We start from the raw sequence: 15,755 nt of genomic DNA, 5'->3' as shown, positions 1-15,755 counted from the left end.
CATGCGGGTGTTGCGTCTTCCAAATATTATTTCAGTCAAATAGACAATTTATAGTCGACGATTAATCGAATACATAGATACTCAATTTGGTGCGAATTACACACTATTTTTGACTAACCTACGAGCTACAACATACCCTTATTTTGGTCCAAATTAGTAATGATTACAAACTCTGAAATATATATCTGAAAACAAATTACATTTTAAGCTTCTAAAGTTATAAAATAATGTATAAGTAGTGTATACAGTATTTTTTATTTCTGTAGTCAAGTTATAATATTGGTAGGTGCTATGTTCATATTTTATGCAATTGTGTGTTTCTAGGTCACTTTGTACGGTATATAAATACCATCGATTGTCGTCGTATTCCAAAAATATCGCTTTTTAAATACAAAAATATAAATCTTTAAATTTGGCATAAATGCAGTTCAGCTCCTAAGTGTTTTTTGGATGCTGGTATGTATACCGGCCAATTTACTGTTCAATATTTACCAATAGTATACCTGACAATATAATATAATATAACTATATAAGATGTGTAATAAAGTATAGTATATCGTTATAAGTTATTACAGGAACTTATAAGAAACGTATTATTTGTATAATTATTAACGAGTGAAGTAAATTTATTACTTTTTAACTGTACTTTATACAAATTTATCCTAAGCCTAAAAATTAAAATAATTAGAAAATTGAATGTTTTATAAAAATATATTTATTAACATAAAACATTTATTGTGAGTTATAAATGTAAATAAATTGGTAATTTTCTGATATGCAAAGGACATTTTCTGAAACATCTCTTCCAGTGCTTGGTGTTTGTGATGACCCGCCATATATTTTTCCTTTGTAATCCGATGTTTCACTTTTTGCTGGATATGGCTCCGTTTCTGAATTTTTGAATCTCATTGTTGAACTCGGTCTTGATGATGAATCTTTAGTATATCTTGAGTCGTCTAAAATACTTTTTAATTCAGCATTACTGACTAACGATAAAATGTGCATCCTTAATTGAACTTCGTCATACCGGGGAAGCTTCTTTATAATATTTGTTATAGAGTCAAAGAAAATGGTTGGTATTGTCCAATTTATATTGAGCAGGAGTTAAGTTTCGCTCAGATATTTGTTTAAGTATCTGTAATCGTTCTTTAGAGTGTGTTAATTTTGTCTTTTTCTTATCTCTCATAATGTTGTCTTTCCTATATTCCATTTTTCTTATTATTATCTTCGTTACAGTTGAGGATTATCATATTTTCTTCTGTTTTATCAATCTGAGTGATGTTTTCTTCTATGTCAGCGTGAGTATTTTCCATGAATTCACTCTCGTCAAACCTAACTTTATTTCTAAGAACATTGATAATAGTGTTATATCTTTGTGATGAAGGAAGGCTATATAAGAATGATAGGAGAACAGACCTATTCTTTGCCTCTCCTCCTGAACCAGTGCCAGGTTTACCTTTACGTCGAATATAATAATCCCTTACATAGGTATATCTTTTACAGCAGTCAAAATCTAAAACAGAAATTATAATCTGATTTTTTATTTCAGGCATTCGGCCACAGGAGAGTCTTTTCGGTCACTCTCTTTTCAATATCGAGTTAGCAATTCCTGGATAAGTATCACAATAAAAGAAGTTGCTAAGTCAAATTATTAAAAGGATGTTTAAAATAATTATACCATCGTCTACAGAAAATTAACTTAGACAAATCAGTAGTTAATTTTTTTTCAAAATGGAATTTCCTGAACTGCGGCGGAGTGATAGATGGGAAACATATAAGAATAAAGGTTCCCAAACGAAGTGGATCATTATATTTTAACTATAAAGAGCACTACCCAATCGTGTTTCTAGCGGATTGTAAATTCACTGCTGTTGATATTGGTTCCTATGGTAGAGAGGGAGATGTTGGTATCTACCTAAAGTGTAAAATAGGGAAAATGATAAAAAATAATACATTCAATATACCAGCATGAAAAGTAATATCCGGAAGGAATAATATAATTGTAGGGGATGAAGCTTTTGCTCTGCGCGAAAACCCGATGAAACCTTACTCAAGACAGCAATATTAACATGATCATTCAAAAGCTATATAAACTATCGACTATCTAAAGCTCGGAGAACAACTGAATACTTTCGGAATTTTACGCGGTTACTTTAGACTCTTTTTCCTGTCCATTGCTACTGCCCAAGAAACTACAGACAAATTGATTACATCTGCATGCATATTATTTAATATTTTAAAAGTACTTACTACAGGTCAAAAACATATTGATGATGTACTACTACTACCAACTTAAAATGACGTTACGGTGACACTCAACGTTCTCTAGGAAACCCACTATAGTGGTTTGTATTGACAACGTCTTGGTGACGTTACTCAACGCTACATTATCCTTCAACGCTAACATGTTTAATAAACGAAAAGGTGGCGCAGAAAAATTTGGTGAGAAAAAAAGTATTATTATTGAATAAAAGAGAGGTGTTTTAAAATAAACAATATATTTTCAAAATTATCGAACACCAACCTTCACCTGAAGGAAACAGTTTATGTTCAAATAATCATCCAAATGCTATTTTTTTTATCAAAAATCATAAATTACATAAATTATTGATCCAAACGGTAAGTATCTATTATCAAACATCATAATAGGTATAACATTAATTAAACAAAAGACCTTAAGAACTTTAAGACCTCTTAATATCCTCTTTGTGTAATGAAGGTGGTTTTTCCTAAGTATTTTGGTAATTCAAACTTGTTCATCATGAATTGCATGTGCCTCTTTAGGGAATTTTGTGAAGATAATTTTTTTTGGCATATCTGGCAGGAATTGTCTTGCGACAAATGGGTATTCAGGTGTTTTTGATCCAAATGTATTTCTTAAATATTTTTTGACACCCTTCTCCCGTGCATTTGTAATTGTCAAGAACATTTTCCTCAACCTTCTATAAAACATTTTTTAAACAAAATTAGTTTTATACAAAAATGATGTGCAATGATTAAATCAGACTTCTAATTTTTTAAAATTATAATATTGTGACAGCTCAAGTCATATTGCTCGTGACCCGAGAGTCATGTGATCGAGCTAGGTCGCCAACCAAGTGGAGCCGAGACCCTAAAAGGTCGGAGCGCCGTGGATTTTTTATGTTTTGGAATACCAGAAATTTTAACAATAATAACAATAAATAGACATGACACACTGTTCAGGTAAAAATATAAGTATATTAATTAATTTTGACGCCGAGAAAGCCGTCGGCATAAAACTCGGACTGAGAAAAATAAAGAAAAAAAACACACCACAATAATAATATAAAATGGCCAATATGGCAATAATAATATAACTTCTAAACTATAGGGATACCGGCCACGGGGTTAAAGATTTATATACAAGTTCAAGTACATTACCACCATGTCCTCTTAAGATGGCCCTACGGCGATCGCGGTGCCCTACTCCTCCAACATTGCACTTGGACCGATGTCTGGTACTTAGAAATTGTCGTGCGATGGCTTAGTCGAGCACAAACGCACGAAAAAGATGACGAATGACAGAGACAGAGCGAGAGCATGTGGAAGTGTACATTAATCAGCCGATATCCTTATACACCTAATTAGTCAGCGTGGCCCAGACCACGGAGACGAAAGAGGGGACCGTGTGTGCGTTCGTCGCACCGGCAGGTATTGTCGTTGATCGGCGGACTTGGACCCACGGGAAAAAGTCGGCTGTCGCACGCACATGCGACATTTTTATCATTACAGCCTAATGTGTACAAACGTTGGTCGAATTGTCATCCAACCCTTATCGTCACAATATATACTAAATTAAAGTCAATTATTCACAAAACGCCATCCGTTGATACTTCAGATTCATTAGAGCTTTCAATGTCGGGAGAAGATTTGTCTGTTTGTGTGTTAGAGTTCACGTCGACAAGCCTCGAGGTAGTCGCTCTAATTCTTCGATTTTTCACAGTCCTAAACATAAAAATCAAATCATGTTATTATGTATTTATCTACCTGAATTAAATTGAATTATTAGATGTTTTTAATGTTGTCTAGTTTAAATGACCGTCTGTTGATGGCCAGAAGGTTTTTTATAAATAGAAAACGATCTTTCGACGTCTACTGACGTAATTGGTGCGTACTTATAGAAAGATAGGTCATTTTTCAGCTCTTCTGGAAGATTATCCATGTTAGTGATAGATCCATTTAGTGTAGATAAAATTTGTGTCAATGTTTTTAAACCAATCTTTTTTGATAAGACTTTCCAATTTTCATAAACTTTTCCCCAAATTACCGTCAACGGATTTTAATTGTATTTTAACATTGTCCACGATACTCAAAGAGTACTACGAACATGTTTTTAGTCTGCAGTTTTAAAATTGATTCAGAAAGTACTTTAAAATTTGAATTAATATAATATACTAAATTATTTTGGACATTTTGTTTTTCCAAATTTTTTTTTGAATCTTCCAATACATAAAGCATTATTTGGGTCTAACATATTCACAATATCACGAATTTCTTCATAGTATTTAAAATAGTTAACTACTGCGTTAATTCAAGTACTCCAACGGTAGGTTGGATCCTGTCAAGGTTGTTGGTGTTGAGATGTTGTTTATCACATTTGTCGAATGAATTGTTATGGTCATCGATTCGAGGGTTGATGTTTACGTAATCGCAAGCCAACCTGTACCCAATACTGCCGACACCAACAGAACAAGTACCTATCTCTTGGTACTGGAGTCGACGGCGATTGTATTCGATTGGTCGGCTTTGGTCACGGGGGTGCCTTCGCCCTCCTGGTTAACTCAAAGTTGGGTTTCTCCCGGTGGAATCACGTGTTCTCTGAGATATTCCTCTGCCAACGGAAGGTCTCTCTCCGCCGGCAACAGGTGGTTTTCCGAAGTAATCATAAGTCTTTTAAGGTGCTATAAAAACGTCAGGAAGTGCCAGTTCAATACTGCAATAACCACAAAAACCATATTTTCGGTTACATTCTTTTAAAAATACATGAAAATCTTGAAATGTTATAATGAATTGGCAAATTGAGATAGAATGGCCAAATTTGGTATGCATAATTGACTTTATGTTCTGTATTTAACGCTTCCTTGATTTTTTATTTTTATTAAAAAACAAGCAAAACTTTAGTACATATTGAAGGTTTGAATTGAATTATCACAACCATTTACGCATTATCTAGACTTATTTTGTTATTGAACTGAACTATTAAACATAAATAGGTGTGTAACAAATATATCATAATAATATTATTATTTTCATCAATTAACTGCAGAACATATACAGTTTATATTAATAACCAATTGTATTATTTATTATTAATAATTAAAAAAACAAATTAAGGTAGTTTTATAAAAACAAATATTTCACTGTAAATGAATATGTTAAACATTTCTTAAATAATTTAATTGAACTGTTTAGTTAATCGCTTTCATCATCAGCACCAGTATTTATTGCTTTAACTTCAGCATCTAGTTGTTCATAAAAAGACCAATGGCTTTTTGGGATTGTATTAGAATGACATAATGATACCAAAGCTTTCTTTTTTTCTAAAGATATTTTAATGTCAGACTGTCAGAGTTAAGGTTAAATAATTTTATATCAACTAATGATTTTTTGCATTTTCTTCTAATGTCAAAATTCGTGCCCCACTAAATTTTGGTACACACTTAAAATGTAGCTTCCCAATTACCATACTAAAGTCCTGACTCCTAACGTATCACTCCACACCCCCCAAAAAGGGGTGAAATCTACCCACCCACTATTTGTCTCGTTAACCGTTGAACTCACAACAAAAAAGTATAGGATCAAAATTAAAGACCGTTAAATTTATTTTTTTCACCTATTTTGTTGGGTATAGGTCTATATTTACATAGCAATTTTGGTACAAAACGTGCAATAGATATTTTTTCTAGTTTTGGGTTTTGTTCTTGTTATACAGACATTCATGTATTTGAGACGTATTCGTTGCTATATCCACAGCCTGACGTTGATCCAAATAGTCGTAATAAACATTACAAATAATAATTGTAAACTATAATACTAAATAGTGTTCAATTTTTTTTTTTTTTTTGGTTACAGGCAAAACAACATTCACCCGGAAATAAATAAAATAAAAATGTTGGTACTTAGTGTAATTATGTAAATAATATGGTATTGGGTATTTTTTTTTATGTTTTCTGTAAAAATTCTAGAATTAAGAAGTACCTACCAGTATAATCTAATAAATAATAATATTGTAATAAACATTGTAACTATAAAGATATTTCATAAAAGTTGTATTAATAACTGATTTTATCTTGTAAACATTTTAGTATGCAAAATTTAACGGTCTTTAATTTTGGTCCTATACTTTTTTGTTGTGAGTTCAACGGTTAACGAGTTATAAGAAAAATAGCGAGAGGGTAGATTTCACCAAGAAATACAATATAAAATCAGTGACTTTAAAATATTTAACTGTTGGTCATACACAGAATGAAGGCGACTCCATGCATGCACGAAAATAAGGAGAGGCAAAGCGAAAAGTCCAAAATGGGCCAATTTATGAACCATCACAGTGGGTTTCGGTAATTAACCTGCTGAGAAGAATGGCAAACCGTATACTGTTTATGAGGTTCAAAAGGATTTATTTTTTTATCTAAAAAAATTATCATCAGATATTGGTAATAATTATAAATTAAATCAGGATGGAGAAAATTTATTATAGAATAAAATAAAAATTATAAAAATTGTAAAGGACAATCCAACATTATTAAAATACAAAACCAGTTACAAAGATAACAATTTCATAATAATTTACATTAGAAGAAAATTCAAAAAATCATTAGTTGATATAAAATTATTTAACCTTAACTCAGACAGTCTGACATTAAAACATCTTTAGAAAAAAAGAAAGATTTGGTATCATTATGTCATTCTAATACAATCCCAAAAAGCCATTGGTTAGGTTGAATAATTATTTTGTAGTTAAAAATGTATAAAATGTTCAACTTTTATATCTAAGGATTGAAAATTTAAAACAGGATTCCACGTAAGTAGTTAATTCTGTTACCAAAAAAACTAAAAAATACATAAGCCCAGTTTATTTTTATACTCATTTTAAGTTCAAATTTGGAAGAAATTACATATTAAATAACCTAAAATAACTATTTTAGTTATTTTGTTGTGATTGTATAATATTCGTGGGTACTTGAAACTTCTAAAGTATACTATTATATAATATTTATGACAGTACTGCGGTTTGTTGTTGATGTATAACGCGTTATAAGTACCTACCTAACGGATATTGTGATATGATTAATTTGGAATTTATTATAGATACTTATTATAGGTCAATATTTTTTTTAATACCTTTGATAAGTATATAATATGTCTTATACCTAGACTGACATACCGTCTCCGCTCAGAATCATTTTTCTTATACAATGATATTATATCATTGAAATCAAATTGAATACCATCCATTATACAGTGACCAACTTGTAACCTACTGTACAGCAGAGCGACATCCACTTGCCCACCTTTTTTTGATTGAATAGTTGATATCTAGAATTGTTTGACTTAATTATGGCAAAACATTTTCTAGGAATTTTTTTAGTAGTTTGGACACCAAGAGAATCAATCATAGCTCATATATTTAAAGATAATCAATGGCAAAACAATATTGAAATACTTCAAAAGTTCTACTTTGAACAATACATTCCATATATTATATCAAATAAAATAGTATAGCTTTATTCAAAATATTTTTAACAAATAATTCTACACATTAAATATTTCCTTCAGTTAATGCTTTTAATTATTAAAAATAAACCTACATTTTATTTTGTATTTCTTTAATTAGTGGATACTGGAAATTAGTAAGCGATGCTACAACTTTAAAAACATAGTCAGGTTGGGGTAATAGAGACGTAGGTATATGATCTAAAATTCTTAAAAAACTTTTTTTTAAACTAAAGTACTGAAGCAGTAGAAAGTATAAAATCAGTAAGCATTCAATTGCTTTTTAAAAATAATATTGAGTCCTATAAATATTTTTAAAACTTATAAGGCATTCTATTATATTTGTATTCTATTATAATAATAGAATACAAATATTAAACTAAAAATAGGTATGACAAGATAAAATTTTACCGTCTCAGAGTAGAAAAGGATCGTTCAGCAGATTAATTTAAGTGTACTTATAGGCAAGCAAGCCATTATACCAAGCAGTTGTTTAATATTAGGAAAAATTATTTCACTACAATCTGAAATACATTTAATGGCATCACAGTCAATACATTCACAATAATATTCAATTTCTCAAGAATCCTAGACTTTATGTGATCAGAAGGATGTGTAGGTTTTAAAAAATTCCCTATATCATCACTGAATTCACATTCTTCTAAAGGTTCATAACTTCATAACTTGAATTTTCAGTAGGGCCCAAAATATTAAATAACTTTTGATCTGAAAGATCAACTTTCCTCTTTTTTGGAGACGGAATATAGGTACCTAATAGAATTATCATCTTTAACTATTGCATCTATACTTGTTGCAGTAGATGGATGATTCTGCTTACTCAACCAACTACTAAGTGTGCTTTGCTTGTTCATGACAAATAATTCAAATTTACAAAACACGTCAAGACAAATTTTTACACTATTATGTACACAGACACACAGTACACGTAAAAATCGTACAATTTAATAACTATTTCGTAGCTAGAATCAATGATAAGAGACAACGGTCGAACCACAGACCACGAATTAATATTACCATTATTATATTAGATTATAATCATAGAAAAATATAGAAGCGAAACTCGATCAGCTGATGGGTGAAGTGTTTACCTATGATCTGAAGTCCGAACAATGAAACTGTTTCCGTAACACTGACATGATGTTATACTCGTATTGAAAAACCGTTTCCGCCTAATAGGCAGGGTATTCTGCGCGGGGTCGGGTTGTTTCCACTGTTTACTTTTATCATAGATTACGTATGCCACGCCCCCCTGGAGACCGTGTTCAAGGCTACAATCACCCGATTCGGCCAATTCACAGAGTTTCATACCCCTGTTATAATATTATATTATTATCACATGCTTTTGTGAACCCATGATAGAGTAATTACTCTATGTTCGAACCGCCAAAACAAAATGATAGCACCTGATTCGACTATAGATAACAAAAATATTTTAAAATCTAGGGATTCATTATGTTGTCATGTTATCAATAATATTATTATTGACTTCATGAAAAAAAATAAAAATTATAATAAAAACTAAAAAAAAATATAACAATGGACATTTCTCATATATTGTCAGTTGTCACATCCCTCTCCTCCCCCCCCCCCCCCACAGGCATGCCACTGAGTTGCGGCAAGGTGGTCCATGGTACACAAAGGAAAAACTTAGTAGATTATACATACCTAGCAAAATTAGTCTAACATGCGTCTATACCTACCTATTTATTTGTACCAATGTTTAATTTAAATTAAGGTATAATATAATATGGTTGGCTTAATTATATTAAGTTATCTACTTATTGATTTTTTTTTTTTATAAAATAATGAATTTATAAATTTTTCTTTTAAAGAAATGGTTGGACGAAAAAAGAAAGTTGGGGCAAGACAATACAAAACATATAACGAAGAAACACTTCAAAGTACTTCTTGTAAAATCTCATAAATTCACTGAATGTCAAGCAACTGAAGAGTTTGGCATTTCGAAATCCACAATTCACCGCAAACGCCATGATCAAAATCTATTACCAGTTGGAAGACCCTGAGTTTTGAACTATGACGAAGAACAGGATTTAATTAAAGGATTTATTGTAGCTAGTAAATGGGGATTTCCATTAACCTCACATGACATTTATCTAGTTGTAAAGTCATATTTCGACTCTTATGGCCGTGTAGAGACTAGATTCAAAGACAATATACCAGGCCCTGATTGTATCAGAGCATTCTTGTTTAGACATAAAAATAACTTTACAGTTCGTTTATCTGAAAATGTTAAACGAGCAAGAGTTGCTGTTGGTTATGATACTTTAGAACAATATTTTAATGAACTTGAAAAAACACTTGAGGGAGTAAATCCAGAACTTATAATAAATTATGATGAAACTAACATGACAGACGATCCAGGTCGGAAAAAAGTTATGGAACGTCGTAGTGTGAAGCATGCTGAGTGCATCAAAGACACATCAAAATCCAGCACATCAGTTATGTTCAGTGGAACAGCTTCAGGTGTAGTACTACCTATATATGTTGTGTATTAAGCAGACCATCTTTACGATTCATGGATTTTAGATGGACCAAAAGGAACGCGCTACAACCATTCTAAAAGTGGTTGGTTCGATACAACAATATTTGAAGACTGGTTTTTGTCGGTAGTTATTCCATATTTTAGGAGATTTAAGGACCAAAAGAAAGTTATGATTGGCGATAACCTTGCCAGTCATATATTAAAGAGTCATTGAAAAATGTCAAAGAATAACATCTCATTTGTTTTATTTCCTACCAATAGTACACATTTATGTCAACCATTGGATGTAGCTTTTTCAGACTATTAAAATATAAATGCAAACAGCAACTTGACTAATGGAAAGATAAAAACAAAGGTTAGTTCCCCAGATTTTTTGTAATTACATGAAATTCCCTAACTTAAATAGTTTTTAAGTTATCTTCAATCATAATTTTAAAGTGCCCCAAGTAACACCATTTGATGGTATAACATTATTTATTATTTTACTAAAATAAATGTAAAGGAAATCTTTTTGCACTTATCAACATTGAGAGATAGGCCTGATTGGGATAGCCACTGATGGAATTGAATAAGTTCGTCTTGTAATAGAAGGCAATCACCATGAGTTCAAATTGTATAAAAGATTTTTATATCATCGGTATTTAATAGTTATTGAGCTTTATTTTAATAATTAGAGTTTTACATAAATGCAAAACAAAAGGGGACTTAAATGGTCACTCCGAGGAAAACCAGAAGTTACATACGAAGAGTTACAACTAAACGAAGAGCATTTAATGATTTTAATAAGAACGAATCTAGAACCGTTACTTTGTACTAAAGCATCATTAATAATTGATGCAGAGTTATTGGCATTGCGCTGAGCAAAAGTATTAACCCAGTTGAGAAAACTGAGAAATCGAGAAGGAATTGCATTTTTTTGGTGATTTGGTGAGAGAGCGTTTTATTATTATGGGGGGATGGTAAGTTAATTGGCACTAATGGGAAGGTAGCGCTACTAACTGATAGATCCCTGGAATTATCAAAAACAAGGTTGAGAAGGCCTCCAATAGTTATATTGAAAAAAAATATAGAAAGAGAAAGCATGGAGGCAGGTGTTGAGGCTCCAGCCACAATAAATCCAAGGTTGTCATTGGTCCAGTCGGTTTTAGGTAAATTGTAGTCACCACAAATTATGCAGGGAATACATAGAGAGGATTAACGCGGACCTTATGAATGAATAAAGGTTGATTGTGGTCCGGTCGAAGTGTCTGGTTTGGATCGAGGTGATGAAAAAAAAAACACAACACAAACAGTTTATGGATGTCACAAATTATGTATTATATTATAATATAATATTTATATATCTTATTGAGATAAGATAGACAGACCGCTATAGTGCTTGTACATTGTACTTGCTACTAATGCGGACTGCGCCAGGATGTTCTTAACTGAAGATATATTATGTGACTCAGGATGATTTGGAGGATTATTTGGAGGGAAGTAAACAGCACCAAAAATAAATTTCATTGAACAAATGTTTGCTAGAATAAAGATTTGTTCGATTTTGATTGGCGAGGAATCAAAAGTGGACTTGATTGCTATCAGCACCCCACCCCCTCGAGAACTATTACTAGTATGGTTGCTCTTGTCAAGCCTGTAAACCGTAATATGAGTTAGGCCTCCAAAATAAATATGAAATAAGGAATTCATAAAGATACCATCTAAGTTATGAATATATCAAGCAATAAAAATTCATCTCTTATAGAAAAACTTCTAGTTTTACAATTTGATGAAGTTAAAGTGGCATACCAATATGAATATGACGAATGATGTAGTTATGGGACCATATTATAATTAAATGTAAATAGTTTTAGTCAGTGGACTTGTTGCTAAATGGAAACCAGCCTGTGTTTGTAGATTTTGATAAAAAAGTTACTAATGAGATTTTAATAAATATAATTAGCGAGCTCCATGTTGTAGAATACACCGTAGTAGCATGTGTTTGTGAGTAGAGGTGGAATTATGGGGATTCTGGAAAAAAATTAAATATAAATGTTAATAATACTGCCTTTCCACATCCAAACACCGGGTATCCAATATTTATGTTTTCTGATCAGCTCCACATTTATTAAAACTAATGAATTTGTTGATTGATACTGGTTTTATAATGAAAGTATTGTGATAAAAAGACCAATTCAAGAATTATTAAAAATTACTGAATCAGAAATTTCATCTTGTTATCAATTTACAAAAAGCCATTTTGATTGTATTTGAACATTTTGACACAACGCCAAATTATTGATGTATTCTTAACCAATGAAATACCTTTTTACAGACACATGGTTGTAATTTCTATACATTTAATTATTATTTGTTTAGTGAATCTCCCAAGAAGCGCCAAAGAGGGCAAAATTATTCTCTTGACGAAAAATTGCGGCTCGTAAATATTTGTCACAAGTACGAACACATAATATAGAGCAAAATAACTGATGCAGTTTCGTGGAAGCAAAAAAGATGCCTGGAATTCAAATTTTACTGTATTCCGCGAAATGCAAACATTAAACAAATTATTTGATGGTAAAAAAAAAAATACTCGTGGAGTAGTCATAGCTCAAAACCGTAGTGAAATGTATAAAAATTGACTTCGGACTTAGGAGGAAAAATTGAAGCGCCAGCAATCTCAACAATATATTATATAGCTACTCTAGAAGTTATGAATGCTACTTCTGTGAATGGTCACAATAATGATGATGACCAGGTTTTAATAACTAATTACATAATTTTATCAGATATTCAGTTTCAATATAAAGATACTGATGTGAGTACGTTTTATTTTACTCTATATAGTATTATTTATTATTTTTTTTTATTAAAAGTCTAATATTCAGACTCTGCCATATATATATATAATATAATTGTCTTCTATAAACACAGACAAAAAAAAAAATGTACATGTTTTTAATTTAATTTTTATAAATAAAAATACCTATAACGATTATTTCTTATTATTATTATCAAATATAAACTCAATGAAATTTGTTATGTACTATGTTTTAGATTTATAACAATGAAATATCTATCTCCAAAATTAACACTGCTATACATTTTTACACAGTAACTAACTACAATATTCTATTATTTTAGAACCAAATCCCAAAATAAGTTGTAGCTTGGAGAGCTAATAACATATGTGCCAGTAATTAATAACTACCAAGAATATCAACAAACAATGGATCAACCGAAGAAGACCGTCTAATACCCCAACTGGAAACGTAGTCAAAAATTTGAAGAAGTAGCAGAAATCAAAAAACAAATAGCTGAAGAACTGCAAGCAAACTTAAGACTCAAAGAAGAAAAAGATTAATAAGAACATCAATTTGAAAGGAGCTTCTCTTAATGGAGGTAGAATTAAAATAAAAGGAATTGGGTTCAATGTAATTGGTAATTATGTATTGCCTCTATTGTATGTTACAATGATACATACATCAAGATATGTAATAATTAAAACTGCCTTATATAACACCTATTCTCCTTTCACAACAACTCCTTTCTGGCAAAAGTCCCCTAAAATCGGCACGTGATTTCTTCATTTCAAAAAGAATAACACCACACACAATCATCACACAAAATTTCAACAAAATCGTACACACCGAATTCATGGATTTTAACCATATTTACACTTATGCTTCTAAGTGTTGATCAGTGTTGGAGTAGGATTTGCTTACCGCACAAGTTATACTTCAATACTCTTCAAACACCTCCCTGAAGTTCATCTTCACAGCAAAAACTCAATCCATTAAAGAAGCATTAATATTCGCGAAGACAACGTTCGCAAACAATGTTTCAATAATCAGTGACTACCTAAGCGAGCTTCTAGCCATCGAAGCCCCGAACACCTCCAATCAGATTATCTACCAAATCCATAACATCATTACCTTGACTCAGAAACCAATCGAATTCATGTGGGTTCCCTCATATACCCCGGGAAATAGAAATGGGAGACGCCGCGCTGGAGATGTTCTGGCGGCAGAAGCTGCCCGTCGCAGTCCGCACGGTCATCGCCGGGTCCTCAGGTACACTGGAGCAGCTCGCCAAGCGCGCTGACCGCGTGATGGAGGCATGCGGTCTGTCTGAAGTTTTCGCGGTCGCGTCTACTACGCGCGCACGTTGTGCCGCGGTTTTCCCGTCTTCAGGTTCACTCGAGCCAGCTCCGGCGCAAGAAGTCGCCCCGGTGGTCAGCCCGCAAGTGGAGTCTCGTATGCAGAATTTAGATTACACCATCACCGCGTTGGGCACGCAGATATCGCAGCTCGCAGCTCAACAGGCCGCTTGGTTTAAGCGCCCGGCGGCACCTCGTGCGCCCAAAGTAGATCGCGCTCCGCTGGCTCCGAGTAAGACGTTCGGCTGGTGCTTCTATCACGAGCGGTACCGCGTTGAAGCTCGGAATTTCCGTGAACTGTGCACTTTTGCCGCCTCGCAGAAAAAATGAGGGGGCGACGACGTTAACGAAACGTCTCGTCGCATCGGTTTCACGCCGACACACTGGACGTCGATTCCTCGTCGACTCCGGGACCGAGGTTTCCGTGCTTCCTCACCATAGCAACGACACGCTAAAAACACACCCGATTCCAATAAATCCATCAAATTAGTTGCCGCCAACGGCACACAAATCAAAACCTACGGACCGAAGCAGCTGCATCTCGATTTGGGACTCAAGCGATCGTTCACTTGGACTTTCGAGCTCGCCGACGTTTCACGATCGATCTTGGGAGCGGATTTCCTGCACTACTTCGGTTTGCTTATCGACATCCGTCGCGACCGCTTGGTCGATCTGTCGGATCGGCTATCCGTCAAGGCGACACCCGTCACTGGCCCTTGCACCGCCACGATTTGCACGGCCGCACACCCGTCAAAATGGAGCACGTTATTGTTGGACTGCCCTGAAGTTACACGCGAGTCTCCAATTCCGAGCGAGTTCCTACATGACGTCGTGCACGAGTTACACACAACCGGCCCCGCGCTCTTTTCTCGGCCACGGCGCCTGCCGCCCGAGCGCCTTCAGATCGCCAAAAGGGAGTTCGAATTCATGCAGCAGAGAGGCATTTGTCGAGCGTCGTCGAGTGCTTGGGCCAGCCTATTGCTGTTGGTTCCCAAAAAAGACGGAACTTTTCGACCGTGAAGTGACTACCGGCGTCTCAATGTCGTCACCGTTCCCGATCGTTACCCGTTACCGTATCTGCACAATTTTACGGCGAATCTGAACGGCATGACGGTGTTCACAAAATTAGACCTCGTCCGAGCTTATCACCAGGTACCGATCGCACCCGGAGACGTGCACAAGACCGCCGTTACGACACCATTCGGACTTTTCGAGTTCCCCGTCATGTGTTTCGGGTTACGCAACGCCGCACAAACGTTTCAGCGCGTGATTAACAACGTGTTGCGCGGGTTGAATTTCGTTTTCGCGTATATCGACGGCGTGCTTATCGCTTCACAGGACGAGGTTCTGCATGAGAAG

The sequence above is a fragment of the Acyrthosiphon pisum genome, chromosome X (assembly GCF_005508785.2).
Source record: "Acyrthosiphon pisum isolate AL4f chromosome X, pea_aphid_22Mar2018_4r6ur, whole genome shotgun sequence".
NCBI lineage: Eukaryota > Metazoa > Arthropoda > Insecta > Hemiptera > Aphididae > Acyrthosiphon > Acyrthosiphon pisum.
The sequence above is the reverse complement of the archived record's forward strand: the minus strand, read 5'-3'. Positions refer to the sequence as shown.